This window comes from Cibotium barometz, chromosome 30 (genome assembly GCF_041138505.1).
Source record: "Cibotium barometz isolate CiBa-2024 chromosome 30, ASM4113850v1, whole genome shotgun sequence".
Lineage (NCBI taxonomy): Eukaryota > Viridiplantae > Streptophyta > Polypodiopsida > Cyatheales > Cibotiaceae > Cibotium > Cibotium barometz.
Window position 1 is genome coordinate 50,792,232 of NC_141075.1, and position 15,133 is coordinate 50,807,364.

At 49.6% G+C, this 15,133-nt stretch overlaps 2 pseudogenes; both read left to right on the plus strand.

Moving 5' to 3' along the window:
- The first annotated feature begins 10,677 nt into the window (after nucleotides 1–10,677).
- LOC147621606 (25S ribosomal RNA) lies at nucleotides 10,678–11,716 on the plus strand (annotated as a pseudogene).
- Nucleotides 11,717–12,339: 623 nt separating this feature from the next.
- LOC147621607 (5S ribosomal RNA) lies at nucleotides 12,340–12,453 on the plus strand (annotated as a pseudogene).
- The last annotated feature ends 2,680 nt before the right edge of the window (nucleotides 12,454–15,133 follow it).

A 15,133-nucleotide genomic window follows, 5' to 3' on the forward strand; every position in this document is an offset into this window, starting at 1 on the left:
AATGCCTCGCCCTCTAATAGTAGGCACCGATGGTGTATCCTTTCTGGCAGGGTGACGATGGTGATGGCATACTTCATGCCGCAATAGTGGCATACCCTTGCGGTGGTGGCGAAAGTATAAAATAAGCCTTTGCTCATTCTTTTGAGGCATGCGCATTAAGTAGAGAAAAATGCAGCCAAAGGATGACTGGTTGTATCTTGGTTGGTTGTATCCTAGTCGTATAGATTCACCCTTGTCTGGTACTATGGTTTCTCCCTGAATGCTCTCCATGCTCTAGCTGATGTAATTTTTGTTCTATTCTAATTCAATTCACCGCGCTTATGGAGGGAAAAAAAAAGAAAAAAGAAAACGCCCACTCTCTCTCTCTCTCTCTCTCTCTCTCTCTCTCTCTCTCTCTCTCTCTCTCTCTCTCTCTCTCTCTCTCTCTCTCTCTCTCTCTCTCTCTCTCTCTCTCTCTCTCTCTCTCTCCATCCCGTGCAACGTGCTTGCTAGACGCAGTCCTTTCGACACCGTTGCAATAGCCCTTCTAACGTTGTCGGTGGCAGCCCTTCCGATGTCGTCACAACAGCAGCCCTTCTGACACCGTCGTAGAGGAGCAGCCCATCCCGAATTTTAGCCTACCTGTAGATTTTCAGCTTACCTACAGATTGCACCAATTTTCAGCCTACCTGCAAATTTGCGCCACTGCCTGCAAAGTTGCACCCTGTCTACAAATTTTCTAGCAGTTTTCAGCCTTTTCCCATAGATTCAGACACTTTTTTGGGTGTTTTTTCAATAGTTTGCACAGCCATCTGCAGTCATCCATCCGCAGTCATCTACAATCATCTTTAGCAGATTTTCAGCAAGCCTTATGCACATCATTTGCAAGAGTTTCCAGATTTGTATTGGTAACTCAGGAATTTATATAAATCATAAGCAGCAGGGACATTATCCCCTTCCACCTATGATTGTGCCTTCTGTTGTCTCTTTCTCAGGTTGTGTAGTCTCACCACACACACACTTCTGCACAAGTGGGCATTCGGGGGGTTAAGTCAAGAAAGAACCCGCTGAGTGTTACATTGGTATCAAAGCCTCGACAAAATTTTTCTTCCACAAACGCAAGTAGTCAAGCAAGCATGGATGAGTTCCACGAGCTCTTCCTCAAAAGCATGGCAGATCTTACAGCTCAAGTTACCACCACCATCGGCAGTTGCATAGACACTTTGAATGAGTAGGTTGACATGCTCTCCCATTTTATCTACATAGTGCAAGAGGACCTAGCCAAGATCAACAAGCCCCCGTAGCCAAGACCCCTATCACCTATTATGGAGGGAGACATATGGAGGACATCGTGGGGATGAAGACACACACCACTGGTGTATATAGAAGATAAGTAGAAGGTCATGTCCATCCCTTCAAGATTGTTGCATGCCATCGCATCAGCTTAGGGCCAACAGCAGTTCACAATGCTGTTTGATGATACAGGTAGCTCGGAAGATTTGATTTCTCCACAATTGGCCACATGTTTGGTATGTACCACACAAGAGGTATATCTGGATGTTGATGGCTTCACCCTAGGCATTTGCCTTAGATTACCCAAAAGGCCTGCAACGTCTTTGGTGGAGCTTTGGGAGTTGATTGGGGTTGGTTACATTCAGAAACCCTAAATTTCAGACATTAACCATTTGGCTTGACCATTCACATGCCAATGATGCTTGTCTATGCATTATTGCTTGCATTTGTGCAATGGATTGCTTCCACATGAGCCTTGGCCAAACAAGGGATCATATTTTTGGAGATTCTCTTCACTTTGATTCAATTGGCATGCCATTGATGGAGTATCAAGTTTACTCAATGCTTTTGGGAGCCATTCATGCTTATCTTTATGCCACATAGATGCCTTGAATCATCTACATAGCCATTCAATGCTATGACTTGCATTTTGGCATAAGAAAGCATAGCTCTTGGATCAATTTTGGGGGATTGAACTCATATTTCACAAGTGTCAATGTGTTGTTGGATGTTGTTGATGTTGGAATTTGTTTGATGGATGGTGAACACTTGGAGTGAGGAGAATGAGCATGAGTTCATGCGTATTGATTCATGAGAAAATTGTAAATGGCATGAGTCATGCCATATACTTGTAAGTGATCTCTTCCATTACATTCACATCATTTTTTGTACCTACACTCACCATTGCTACCACTTCAAGTTTTCTAGAATCTAGCAATGTGTGAGGGTACCTTGGCATTGGTTGGAGAGGCCAAGGGGAGAATGTCTTGAACTCTTTGTGCCGTGATTGCCTTGGAAAAGCGGTACAAAGAGGGATTAGGTACACGGAGTGAAGAAATGGCCTCAACCTTCACCTTGGAGGAAAACTTGGTGAAGGGGTGAGAAGGGCTTGGCCGGGAGATCGGCAAGCTTCAACGCGCGTCCTCAACAATCCTCACATCGACTTTATGGATGCATTTGGGCAATGGGGCCCCCTATTCCATCATATTGTGTGGATGTTGCTAATGCCTTGATGGACAAAGATTGCATAAGAGCTTTCATGGCATTGTGGGATGCAAAGAGCATTGTATTTTGATTTCAGAAATTGCATTTTCAGTTGAGATTTGGCTCCATTTACAAAGGAGACTATGACGAAATTTTTCCAAAATCTTGGCTATGCATGGCAATTGAGGTTGGTGAAACATTAATTGCAGACCTTGGGATGCAAAGGAAGTGCAAAAGGTGCTAACAAAGGTGTGGGAACAAGCAAGGATCATTGGGGGCACAAAAGGGTCACTTGGGCAAGAAAATTGCAGATTTACAAAACCCTAATTCAGTCCCAAACCTTTTGGACTGAATTAAAGGTGATCATACGAGCTCTTAGTGCTTCCTTAGAGCTACCCAATGAGCCCTTAACCTTTCCGTTTCGATATCTCTTTGGGGTAGAAATTAGGGTTTTTGCAGAAACAGTAAACCCTAATTCAGTCATAGGGGTTTTAAGGTCTTCAAGATCTAATCACATAGGCTTGTAGTACTCATCGAGGGCTTCGATTTGAGCTAAGAAGTTTTGCATTCGGATATTTCTAGCTCAAGTTATGCTCAAAATACTATTTCAGCCTATAACCCTGTAAACCCTAAAACAGAGAATAGTAGCACTTCTCACCTCTTAAGGGTCTTTGTATAGTGGTCTAGTACACCTCATTAGCTCTCCAACAAGCTCTAGACCACTTCAATCGGACATCCCTACCTCAAGTTAGAGCCAAATCTTTGAAACCGATACTTTCCATGGGAACGAGGACAAGAGGGCGACCAAAGCATAACACCTTGACTCCCGACGAGGTAGAGGGAGAAGAAGCAATTATGGAGCAAGGAATCTTAGATGCTCCGGAAGATACTTGTGGGCATACTTCAAGGGAAGTGCATGAAGAAGTGAATGTTGGAAGTGCCCACAAGCCCACCCCACAAGCGTCACATACCATCCCCATCGATTCGATCATGCAAATGCTGATGCAAATGAATGCGAAGATGGACACGATGGCTACAAGGGTGGAGGTCAATGATAGACTTGATACTATGGCCACAAGGATGGAAGTCTTGGAAGAGAGGGTGGCTCGGCCAATGAGCCAACCTTCATTTGATAATGGTCATGGTGTTTCACATGCAGGCAAGCAATATGGGACAGCTTTTGAAGGCCGTAGGGAAGGCAAGCTACCTATGGCACAAGAGGTTTCTCCCAAAGTAATGCATGAGCATGCCACCAAGAATGCTACTTTTGGATTCATGGCGGATGCACGGAGACCCCTTGTCAAGGACATGTTTCATTCTTCTTTTCACTCGGGTCCATCTAATTCCAATATGCACATGATTGATGAAGAGGTGGTACTCGATTGGAACCAATTGTCCTTTGCCCAAAGACAAAGGGATGCTCATGAGAAGTGGATGGAGTTACCAAATGACATCAAGAGGGACTACAAAGACTTTGCGCAATTCATGGAATCGTATATGAAGATGCAAAGGTTCAAACCCTCTACCCAACATGACAACCCATCCTACACAGCTTCTAAGGATGTCAAAGACAAAGTCTCACTATCAAAGTTCAAAGGTGATGGATCATCTCCGCAAGAGTTGGAGGAGTGGGCTACTAAGCTTGACACTTATTTCCAACTTTACCCAAAAAGTGAGCGTGATACGGTACAATTTGCTTCCTTACACCTTGAAGATTATGCACATCAATGGTGGAGGCACTTGGTCAAACAAGGGAACACGCCATCAACTTGGGAAGGATTGAAGCGGGAGATGAACTTGGCCTTCATTTCACCCCTAGTGCTTGACCGTTACCATGAAGAATGGTATGAACTTTCTCAAAAGGGGATGATGGTGAGAGATTATATCAAGAAATTTTTGAAGCTTTCAATGTACGTGGAAGGCTTGAGTGAAGACATGAAGATGAAAAAGTTTGTGCATGGGCTTGAACACTTCATCAAGGCGGATGTGTCGGCTCAAAGGCCTAGCTCTCTCAAAGAAGCTATGAGGTTAGCCGAACTCTATGAGCCAAAGTACAAGAGGTCTCAGCCCATGACCTTCACCAAGGACACACTCAAACCAACCACTACTTCTTACAATTTTGGGAAAGGTCCTACCTCTACATTACCATCCTCTAATCCAAGAACTCCTACATCATTTGGGGGTGGACAGCCAAAGAATGGGATACATCAATTTGATGCCAAAAGGAGTAGTGACTTCATGAAGAAGAAGCCCTTTCAACCCTTCAAGAAGACTCAAAGAATGGATGATCCAAAGATTGAGGAGTTGAGAAGCAAAGGGCTATGTTTCAAGTGCAAAGAGAGGTGGTCACCCGGGCATGTGTGCAAATCAAAGAAGATTGTGGCCACTATGATCCTCATGGATGAGGAAGAGAACAAGGATGACTCTCATGACATTGAGGAATGGGAGGATTGCAATGAAGAAGCACATGAGGAGTCACTTGAAGACCATTCTTTCATCACGGAGGATGGTGAGTTTCCGTTTGATCCGGGAGGTGGAGTTAAGGAAAGCCTTGTGGATGGAGATATGCCTACCAATGCAGAAATTTCAGCTTGCATATGCTCTATCTCACAAGAGTTGTTGGCGGGTTGCAAGAACCCAAGCACACTAAGGTTGGTGGGGACCATCAATGGGAGGGTTGCACATATTCTTGTGGATTCCGGGAGCACTCATAGCTTCATCAACTCTAAATCCATCAACTCTCTCAAACTCAACACAAAGAAGACACCTACAACGTTCCAAGTGGAAGTGGCAAATGGGGAAAGTGAGAAGACTAGCTTGGTTTGCCCTTCTACAAAAGTGGTTTTATCCTCTTCATACACTTGGGAAGGTGATTTGGTGGTTTTGGATATGGGTCCCATCGACATTATCATGGGGTGTGATTGGTTGGCTTCACTTGGTGACATTCACATGAACCTTCAACAAGGTTTCATGAGCTTTCTACATCATGGGCAACAAGTGGTACTTGCTGCAAATGCACCTAAGAAGCTCTCTTTGATCACTCCAAGGCGACTCAAGAAAGAGATTAAGGCTTTTGGCACTATCTATGTGTTACATGTTACCCAAGAGGGGATGGAAGGCAGTGGACAGCACATAGATGAGGAAATGGCAACTCTTCTTAAGGAGTATGAAGATATTTTGCAAGTGCCAAAGAGTCTACCACCTAAGAGGGAGATTGACCATGCCATAGTACTTGAAGGAATGTGGAGTTTCAAGAGGATGATTATGTGCTATTGAAGCTTCCCAAGAGTCGGCATAACACTCTCAAAGGTGTAACCAACTCAAAATTGGCTCATAGGTATTATGGACCATACTTGATTATCAAGAGGGTTGGTGATTTGGCCTACAAGTTGGATTTGCCTTCTTCGACAAGGATCCATAATGTGTTTCATGTATCTAACCTTAAGAGGTTTATGGGATCTTTGCCTCAAGAGATGGAAGAGCTTCCACCCATGAATGAAGAAGGTGAGATCATTTATGAGCCGGAGAGGGTTATTGGTAAGAGGACAAGAGAGTTGAGGAATCGGAATATTGATGAATACCTTGTCAAATGGAAGCAATTACCCATGGATGAGGCTACTTGGCAATCATTGGAGTATGTCCAACAACATGGCTTACTTGTGGATGACTTTCCGTGACCAAGTGGTATGGTTTACTTGAGCAAATTGGGTAATATGAGGAGAAGTATACATGCTGTAATTTCTGGACAGCTTTGGGAAGGTCTACTATTGGGCCTATTTTTCTACTCCAACAAGCTTCATGGCGTATCCTAATGAAGGATTATGATGTGGGCTACATATGGCTGAGTGTACATATCATTTTCAGCCCAATATATGGAGTCTAAATGAAGGATTTTCAAGGGTCTTCATCGACTAGAAGGGCTGTCATAACAGTCCCACTCATACACTTTGGGCTTGAAGCTTTGTGGACTTGTATACATCCGGATTTTCATTGTCTATGTGCTTTGGATGTACTTGAGAACTCTTAACCACTTCCCATTGATTACATTAGAGTCTCATACTTTGAGATTGTACATGTTATTGATTTTGAGGACAAAATCTTTGGGAAGGGATGGTTTGTAATAAAGTAGGAACTTTATTCAATAGGGTTAATAATGGGACAAGTCCATGTATAAAAGAGGGGACTTGGACCATGGTTGTAACTTTTGATGATCATTTTTAGAAATGGAAACTCATGTTTCTTGGAGCTCATGGCTTCTTGGCTTGTGGAAGGCTATTTCCATTCTCTTGGTGTGAGAGACTAAACACACTTAGGCATCATGTTTACATGGTGATTACTCATATTTTCATGCATTACATCCCTTCATTCCACATTCCCCTCATCTCCCACGTGTGCAAGCCCAACATGCAATCAGAAAGGGCACCAAATGCGCTATTTTGTATGTTCGCGTCACATCAAATGCATGATGTATGTCCTATAGATTGTCACCCTAAAATGTAGCATGTGACTCAACAACATTGATCTCTTTGACTTTGGCTTTTCCTTTTAAGTCTGCTGTAGCCACATCAGACTTTGTGTCATCGGGTAGACCTCGTGTTTTGAGTGTGCTTAAATGCATATTAGTCCTTCTTAATGTGCCCTTTCTTATGCCAATAATGAGATTAAATGTCACTCATATGCCCATGAGATTTACTACGCGATTTGTCACAAAATCTATTGCGATCCTTAGATCTACCACAATCTTGATTATGGCCTCGTGACTTCTAAGTACATAGGATCAGCACCACCAAATTTTTTGGCTCCAATGACTTTCTATGTATCTTTTCAATCAACAAACCGCTAACAACGTCATTGTACACAAGCATACCACCTGGTGTAGAATTGCTTATGCTTGTACAAAATGTATCCCATGAAGGAGGCAATGAAAATAACAAGAATATGGCCTGTACTTCGCACCAAAATCAAGCCCCTAAATTGTTAACTAGCTAAACAATCCATTTAACTCATTGAGATGAGCTGAAATGCTTACATCTTCCTTCATACATAGCTCGTAGAGCTTCTTCATTAAGTAAACTTTGTTACTACCAATCTTATTCTTATATATGTCACATAGCTTCTACCATACATTGCGTGCAGGAGTCCCACTAACTATGGTAAAGAACACAGACTCTGCGAGATGCAAATGAATTGTGGACTTAGCTTTAACATCAAGAAGTCTCCACTCCGCATCTATGTAAGCATCAACTTCTTCGCATTCAAACAGAGAAGCCAACTGATTCTTTTGAATCCAAACATCTTTTATCTTCGCCTTCCAGATAGAGAAGTTTGTGCCATCAAACTTACATATGTTGTAGATGTCCTTCTTTGACAATGAAGAGAACACCATAATGATGCACAAGTGATCTAATGAGAAATTGATGGAGTTTGAGCTGTACAATGGCAAATCAACCACGAAGTTGAGCTACAAGGACTGTGCAATCATGCATAAATCGCTCAGATAGGAACCACACAAAATTCCAGGAGAATTTTGATAGCATAATGGCATAAAATTGAAAAATTGAAAACCAAGAAATCTGCTGAACGAATATAGCATAAATAGTATCCAAATAACACAAGAAGCTATCTACAAATAGACTATCAAAACTGACAATACATAGTTGATGTGTCGATAGAGGTGCTCGAGGGATCACTTGATCCACCTTCGCATTCCTATGCCACGCTCAGCGTATAGCAGCTTCATACAACCTTACATCGACCCTCAACAATGGTTGCATAGTCACATTGATCATAAAGACTTATCCCGAATCGAGGTACATGCAGGCTATCCACAATGCCAAACGGAGACTATGCTGCATGTATACGAGATGGCCAAGCCCAAAACTCGTGTCAGAACAAGCCATCAAGGCTGCCAGTAGAGGCAAAGAAGATCTCAATGTCCCAAGCATACACTGAAAGAAACTCCTGTCAATGCATAAAGCACATGCATCGGTGTTTCCACTGCGCTAGGCATACATAGCCATCAATGCTCTAGGTCTAAGCCGAGCTCAACTATAGAAGTCAATAAACATGGTGCAATAGAGATGTATGATCGGAAATTACCATATCCTGTAGCAAATTATAAAACTGAAAAACCGCTGCTCAAGGCATAAAATGATCCCAAATCAACACATAACAAGTGTTCATAAATCATAAACCAAATGCATCTTAATTTGCCACACTTCGATCAAGAGTGCATAGATGCATCACATCTGCAAAATCTATACAGAGTCGAAACCACTGCTCAAACATGCCTAAAGCCATGTATAGAGCATCAAATGTGTATATAATGGCAAAGATGCATTATCCCACAAAACATAACGTGTGTGGATACACCTGTGAAGACCTGTACTACTACGTGCACTTGTAAACCGGGAAAAGACCTGCATTAGAGCCTACAACCTGTACCTACAATCTAGATGTTGTGGGAATACACCTATAGAAATTGTGTGTGTTGCCCACACACTCAAGAAAAGCTTCGAATAGCCATATGGTGCATCAACTCAAAGCCCACATTTGCATACATGCTCACTAGACACAATGTGTACCAAATTTTACAAGGCTATGACAAACTAGTAGATTGTAGTCTACTAGGATAGCATGCTGAAGACACTTCTCATTCTCCTTACACAAAAGGAGATTGGGCAAACCCTTTTGGTTGAGTAACCTAACCTTTTGGTCACTCAATCCTACCAAAGGGCTTTGTGAATGAAGCTCTTCAGTTTGCATACCAACCTCAGATGCACATTAGGCATTTTTCACTAGTTGGTTGCAGCAAGCTTGACAATTAACTAACAAAGATGTACTCTGTTCTCTTTGTGGAAAATCACTTAGCCCAAGACCTCTTAGCTGAATGCTCTACAACATATGCCCTTTGTTTGTACCAAAGGGGGCTTCCTAACATCAGCTATACACAAGGAGAATTAACCTCTACAAATTTCATAGCTGTGTTGTAGACCTGCAGGCTGAAAACTGAACGTAGCTCCTAAACGGTGAAGAATTTGAAGAAATTTTCTTTTGGAATGTTGTAGAGCAGATTGAAATCTAAGTTATGTGTGAACAAAATTCTAAAAATCCCTTTTGTTTAAGAGAAAAAATTTCTACAAAATAGATCTATATTCTTGATAGTAGGTTCGCCCTCTTTGTGCGGCCAACACTCTACTCCATAGCCAAGCTCTGGTACCAGTTGTTGTAGAAGAGAAAAGCAAGAGAGATGGAGTATGAAAGAGAGGGCGAGAGAGAGAGACAAAATAAAAATGGTAGGGTAGAATCAACCTCTCTGTACACATTGCTCTCTTGTTCATTGAATTTCTCACTCAGTGTCTATCTATACGTAGAGTTAGTATTATGTGCTAGCATGGGCCATGGCCATCGGACCACATGGGCTTTATGCCCAACCATCAAGAGGTGACTTTTCCATCCACCTTAACATTTTTAAAGGCCTCTAAGCTCAACTTGCATCAATCAAAGCACCAATGGATGAAGAAGACAACATTTCACTTCTTCTTAAAAGCTTGCCTGATAAGCATATTGTCATTGCAGTGCTGAATATGCTATTACTAAATGTTAATGATGTGAAATCGTCCCAAATGGATAAGTATAGTAAATAGAAGGGTAAATTACTAGAATTTATTATTTCTTTTGATCATGCACATTATACAAAGACAAAGCACAGCTTTAAAGGAGGAAACAGATTCAAAGGAGTCAAGAAAGATTGCTTATTCTATGGCAAGGATAATCATCAAGAAGAGGATTGCTTCCATAGGAAGAAAGCATAGAAAGCTTACTTAGCAAGCATCAAAGAAGATGAAGACTATCAAGAAGAAGACAATGATTTAAGGAGCTTGAGGAGAAATCCTTGACGAAGCTAACTTTGCTCTAGATGATTGGGAGTTTTAAAAGTTGATATAACTAATAACTTCTCCTTTCATTTCTAAAACACCTAGCATCAAAAAATCTTGTAAAAGCACCTCTATCCTCCTTCATGAGATCTCTGACTTAATAAGATGGCTTGGTGTATGTGCCAATAGATGAACTCTGTCGAAGCCTTTTCGCCCCCCCTTTCGGAATCAACAGCTTGTAGGAAGTACGCATGAATGGATTAACGAGATTCCCACTGTCCCTATCTACTATCTAGCGAAACCACAGCCAAGGGAACGGGCTTGGAAAAATCAACGGGGAAAGAAGACCCTGTTGAGCTTGACTCTAGTCCGGACTTTGTGAAATGACTTGAGAGGTGTAGAATAAGTGGGAGCCTTTGGCGCAAGTGAAATACCACTACTTTTAACGTTATTTTACTTACTCCGTGAGGTGGAGGCGGGGCTTGGCCCCTGCTTCTGGTCTTAAGGTGCGCTCGCCCGTCGATTCAGGTGGAAGACATTGTCAGGTGGGGATTTTGGCTGGGGCGGCACATCTGTTAAAAGATAACGCAGGTGTCCTAAGATGAGCTCAACGAGAACAAAAATCTCGTGTGGAACAAAAGAGAAAGCTCATTTGATTTTGATTTTCAGTACGAATACAAACTGTGAAAGCATGGCCTATCGATCCTTTAGTCTTTCGAAATTTGAAGCTAGAGGTGTCAGAAAAGTTACCACAGGGATAACTGGCTTGTGGCAGCCAAGCGTTCATGGCGATGTTGCTTTTTGATCCTTCGATGTCGGCTCTTCCTATCATTGCGAAGCAGAATTCGCCAAGTGTTGGATTGTTCACCCACCACCAATAGGGAACCTGAGCTGGGTTTAGACCGTCGTGAGATAGGTTAGTTTTACCCTACTGATGAGCGGTGCCACAATAGTAATTCAACTTAGTACGAGAGGAACCGTTGATTCACATAATTGGTCATTGCGCTTGGTTGAAAAGCCAGTGGCGCGAAGCTACCATGTGTAGGATTATGACTGAACGCCTCTAAGTCAGAATCCATGCTAGACGCGGCGCTCTCTACCTCCTCGGTTGTTACCTGACTTATAGTAGGGCCGCCTCGGGGGAGGCTCTCGACACATGCTCATGCGTCCTCGAGAGCATGTGTCGAGAGCCTCCCCCGAGGCGGCGCAAGTGGCTGCCCCGAGGGCTCTAAATGGCAATTCCAAACGATCGGGGAGATGAATCCTTTGCAGAGATGACTTAAATATGTGGCCGGGTATTGTAAGTGGCAGAGTAGCCTTGCTGCTACGATCCGCTGAGATTCAGCCCGCCACCGCACCGATTTGTCCCCTTCTCTCCTCGCGAGCGGGGTTTGTACGTGCCTTGGCTGATTTCGTGCAGGGCAAGCTTTAGTGTGCCTTACGATAGCGTGAGTGCTCGCACGGTGTGCTTGCCCATCTCCTAGGAGGAGTGCGAGTGTCCCCCATCCCCGGACGAAGGGGGTGGGGGGAGGGACAATGTGAGAAGTCTTGTGGTGGACTCGAGTGGGACGGACTCCTCAGAGTCTGAGTGGAACGGACTCTGTTGCTCTCCAATCTGAGTGTTCGTGTGCCAGGGGCATCGCCTGCACTTTAGAACACCCGCGGAGCATGCACACACTTGGATGGATGTATGCATGAGTGTACGCACTTGGATGGATGTACGCATGAGTGTTTGCCTCAACGACTGGCCGCGCGGTGAACTCGGCTGGATGTGGGGAGACGTATTTGCCCAAGTGTCTGCGTGGGTGGACTTGGAAGGATGTGCGAGGAGGACGGTTTTCTGCCAAGGGTGATGTTTGGATGCCCCCCACATTGTGCACTCTCTTGGAAATGCCCCTTCGGAGTCTTGGAAACGTGGAATGTTCCACCATAGGGGAAACCTGCTCCTCTCTCTTTCTTGTAGTCTCTTGGATTCGCTACTTTGATGTGGTGCAGTCATACCAGCGCTAATACACCGGATCCCAACTCCGCAGTTAAGCACGCTTGGGCCAGAACAGTTCTGGGATGGGTGACCTCCCGAGAAGTCTTGGTGCTGCACCCTTTTTTGGGCCGGAGCATCACTATGCCCCCCGGAGCATCACTATGCCCCCCAGAGCCGTCGTGCTGTAAGGCCCCCCGCCCCCGCGCGTTCCGTGTCCTTCACGCCCCCCGCCCCCGGAGTCGTGCCCTTCACGGCCCCCGGCCCACCCCCTCGGAGCCGTGCACTTCACGCCCCCTCGACGACCCGCCGCCGTGTGCCGTGGCGTCACGCTCCGTCGGCCCCCTGTGGTGCCGTGCCCGAACAGCCCTCGGCCCGCCCCTTGCCCGAACACCTCTCGGCTTGCCCCCCCACATGCCGTGCCCTCACACGCCCCTCGCCCCCCCAGCCCCCCACGTGCCATGCGCTCACTCCAATCCCTGGGCCCCCCGCGGAGCTTTGTCTCGCACCACGTTGCATGCCCTCATGCCCCCTCGCCTGGCCTCCCGGAGCCTTGCCCTCGTGCCCCCCAGCCTGCTCCCCCGCGTGCCGTGCGCTCACGCACGCTTGCCCCTGCGGTGCCATGCCCGAGCACCCCCCGCTCGACCCCCCCGGGAGCCGTGCCCTCACGCCCACCGGCCCCCGTGGTGCCGTGCCCGAACACCCCCCGCCCGGGACATCGTGCCCTCACGCCCGTTGGCCCCCGCAATGCCGTGCCGCCGGAACACCCCCCGCCTGCTGTGCCCTCATGCCCGCCGGCCCCCCGCGGTGCCGTGCCGCCGGAAGCCCCCCACTCGGAGCCGTGCCCCCCCGCCCCCCCGAGGTGCCGTGCCCTCACGCTCCCCCCCGACCCCCGTGGTGCCGTGCCGGAACACCCCCCCCGGAGCCGTGCCTTCATGCCCCCCGGCCCCCACGGTGCCGTGCCGCCCGAACACTCGCCCGCCGCCCCCCTGGAGCCGTGCCCTCACGCCCCGCGGCCCCCGCGGTGTACACCCCCCGCCCACCCCCCGGACCACGTGCCCTCACGCCCCGCGGCCCCCGCGATGTAGAGCCTGAAGCCCCCCCTCGGAGCCGTGCCCTCACGCCCCCCGGCCCCTGCGGTGCCGTGCCCGAAGCCCCCCCGGGAGCCGTGCCCTCATGCCCCGCGCCCCCCTGCCGTGCCGTGCCCCGCCAAAGCCGCCCCGGAGCCGTGCCCTCACGCCCCCTCGCGGCCCCCGCCGCAGAGCCGTGCCCGAAGCCCCGCCCGGAGACGTGCCCTCCCCCCGGGCCCCCGCAGAGCCGTGGCCTCACACCCCGGTGCCGTGCCCCCTGGGCCGCGGAGCCATGCCCCCCCGCCCGCGGAGCCGTGCCCTCACACCCCGGTTCCGTGCCGCCTCCCCCCCGAGCCCCCGCCTACATAGCCGAGCCCCCGCCTACATAGCCGTGCCCTCACACCCCAGTGCAGTGCCCCCTCGCCCCCGTCACTCACGGAGGCGTGGCCTGACACCGCGGTGCCGTGCCCCCCTCCTCGGCCCCCCCATGGAGCCGTGCCCACCTGCCCCCCACGGAGCTGTGGCCTTACACCCCTAGCCGTGCCCCGCGGTGCCGAGCCCCCCGGCCCATGCCCCCCCCGCGTCACACCCCCGGCCCCCCGCTATCACAACCCCCGGCCCACCCCCCGCCGGAGCCGTGCCCTCACGCCCCTCACTCCCCTGCAAAGCCGTGCCCGACCCCCCCCCCCCCGGCGAGCGTGTCCTCACGCCCCTCGGCTCCCACCGATGAGCCGTGCCCTCACACCCCGGCCCCCGTGCTGCCACGCCCGAATACCCGCCGGCCCCCGCGGTGCCGTGCCCTCACACCCCAGTGTCGTGCCCGAACACCTTGGTTCCGTACCACCATGCCACACCCGCCCCCCGTCCAGCCGTGCCCTCACACTGCGGCCCCCGTGTGCTACCGCGCCCGAACACCCCCCGACCCCCGCGGTGCCATGCCCGAACACCCCCCAGCCGGCCCTCACGCCCCCCGGCCCCCCACGGAGCTGCCCGAACACCCCTCGGCCCGCCCCCTGGAGCCGTGCCCTCACGCCCCTCGGCCCCCATGGTGCCATGCCCGAACACCCCCCGGCCCCCCGCAGAGCCGTGCCCAAACACCCCAGTGCCGTGCCCTCATGCCCCCCCGGCCTGCCCCCTAGAGCCGCCCCCTGGCCCCCGTGGCGGTGCCATGCCCGACACCCCCCGGCCCCCCGCAGAGCCGTGCCCGAACACCCCGGTGCCGTGCCCTCACACCCCCCGGTCGGCCCCCACACAGCCGTGCCCGAACACCTCGATGTCGCGTCCTCACGCCCACACGGCCCCCGCGGAGCCGTGGCCTCACAACTCGATGCCGTGCCCTCACGCCCGCATGGCCCCCACGGAGCCGTGTCCGAACACCCCAGTGCCGTGCCCCCCCGGCCCCCGTCGCGCGGAGCCGTGGCCTAATACCGCGGTGCCGTGCCCCCCCCCTCGGCCCCCCCGCGGAGCCATGGCCTCACACCCTAGCCGTGCCACCGGCCCCCGCGGTGCCGTGCCCCCCGTAACTTAGTCCCCCCCGTCACCGCCCCCCCCCCCCCCCCCCCCCCCCCGGCGAGCCGTGTCCTAACGCGGTGCCGTGCCCGAACACCCCCCGGCCGGCCCCCCGGAGCCGTGCCCTCATGCCCCCGGCCCCCGCGGAGCCGTGCCCGAACACCCCGCGGCCCACCCCCCGTAGTAGCCGTGCCCTCACGCCCCCCGGTCCCCGCGGTGCCGTG